Source organism: Eumetopias jubatus, unplaced genomic scaffold (genome assembly GCF_037043125.1).
Source record: "Eumetopias jubatus isolate StellerSeaLion01/CBP00866 unplaced genomic scaffold, mEumJub1_p1.0 scaffold_2, whole genome shotgun sequence".
Lineage (NCBI taxonomy): Eukaryota > Metazoa > Chordata > Mammalia > Carnivora > Otariidae > Eumetopias > Eumetopias jubatus.
In genome coordinates this window covers 200943023-200945201 of record NW_028274808.1, presented here as the reverse complement: position 1 = coordinate 200945201, position 2179 = coordinate 200943023, and positions in this window count along the sequence as shown.

The following is a 2179-nucleotide window of genomic DNA, read 5'->3' as shown; positions in this document are numbered from 1 at the left end:
AAATCAATAGCCTAATTGTATGCCTTAAGGAACTAGGAAAAGAAGAGCAAACTAAACCCAAAGCTGGCAGAAGGAAGGCAATAGTAACAGCTTAATAGAAGATTAAGCCAGAGATAAATGAAACGGATGATAGAAAACAAAACAAGGGACACCAGAAGTTGTTTCTTTGAGAAGATCAACAAAATTGACAAGTGTTTAGCTAGACTAAGAACGAAAGATTTAAATTAAAATTAACAACGAAAGGATATTACTGAACTTTCTAGAGATAGGGAGGATTATAGAAGACTACTAAGAACACCTGTATGCCAACAACTTGGTTAACTTAGATGAAGTGGATAAATTCCTAGAAATACCAAGTAACAAAACTGACTCCAAGTAGAAAATAAGAGGAAACCTATGAAAAGTGAAATTGAAGTATTGAAAACAACAAAGAAAAGCCCAAGACCAGATGGTTTCACTGGTAAATTCTGCCAAACATAAAAAAGAATACTGCTTTTTGGATTCTTAAAAAAAAATTCAAGAGAAGAGAACACCTCCTAACTCATTCTATGAGGTCAGTATCATCCTGATACCAAAGCCACACAAAGCCGCTACAGGAAAAGAAAATTGCAAAGTAATCTCTCTTGTGAATATAGATGCAAGAAATCTTCCAGATGCCTAAGAGACTGAATTTAGCAGCATACTAAAAGCGTTACACACCATAACTAAGTGGGTATTTCCCCCGGAATGCAAGAGTGGCTCAACCTATGGAAATCAATGCAATTACTACATTAATAGACTGTAGGAAAGAAAAAGTAACACATCATCACCTCAACTGATGGCAGAAAAAGTGTTTCCCAGCACTCTTTATGATAAAAACACTCAACAAACCAGGAACAGAAAAAAAGTACCTCAACATAACAAAGGCCATATGTGAAAAGCTGACAGTGAAGATGCTCAATGATAAGACAAAGCTTTTCCTCTAAGATCGGGAACAAGACAAGGATGCTTTATTTCATCACTTCTATCCAACATAGTACTGGAAGTTCTAGCTAAAGCAGTTAGTCAAGAAAGAAAAGGCATACACATTGGAAATGAACAAGGAAAAGTATCTGCAGATGGCACAACAGAAAACTAAAGAACCCACAATACATATAAACAACTAATAGAGCTTATAAATGAATTCACCAAAGTTTCAGGATACAAATTCACAAATCAGTGAATACACTCGTCAGTCTGAAAAGGAAATTAAAACAATTCCATTTTCATAGCATCAAAAGGAATAAAATCGTTATGAATAAATGTAACCAAGTAGGTCTAAAATTTGTACACTGAAACGTGGTTGAAAGAAACCACTACAAAACCTTGCAGAAAGAAATGAACCTAAGTAGAAAGACATTGTATGCTCATGGGTTGGGAGGCTTAATATTGTTAAGATGGCAATACTATCCAAAACAATATACAGAATCAGTGCAGTCCCTCTCAAAGCCCAATGCAATTTTTGTAGAAATGGAAAAATCCATCCTAAAATTTGTACGGAATCCCAAGGGACCCAGGATAGCTAAAATAATCTTGAAAAAACAAAGTTGGAAGATTTCCCAATTTGAAAACATAGAAAGGTACAGGAACTAAACAGTATGGTGCTGGCATAAGGATAAATAGATAGATAAATGGAATAAGATTGAGAGCCTTCACCTCTATGGTCAAATGATTGTCAACAAGGGTTTCAAGACTATTCAATGGAGAAAGATAGAAAGGTACAGGAACTAAACAGTATGGTGCTGGCATAAGGATAAATATATAGATAAATGGAATAAGATTGAGAGCCCTCACCTCTATGGTCAAATGATTGTCAACAAGGGTTTCAAGACTATTCAATGGAGAAAGGTCTCCAACAAATGATGCTTGGAGAATTGGATATTCACATGCATAAACATGAAGTTGGGTCTTTAAACCATATACAAAAATTAACACAACATGAATCAAAGATGTAAATTTAAGAGCTAAAATTATAAAATTCTTAGAAGGGGGTGCCTGGCTGGCCCAGTCAGTGGAGCATGTGACTCTTGATCTTGGGGTCGTGAGTTCAAGCCCCATGTTGGGCCTATGGCTTACTTTAAAAAAAAAAAAAAAAATCTTAGAAGAAAACAGAGACAAGTTGAAAACAACTTGTACAATGTGTGCACTTGAAGAGGATTCA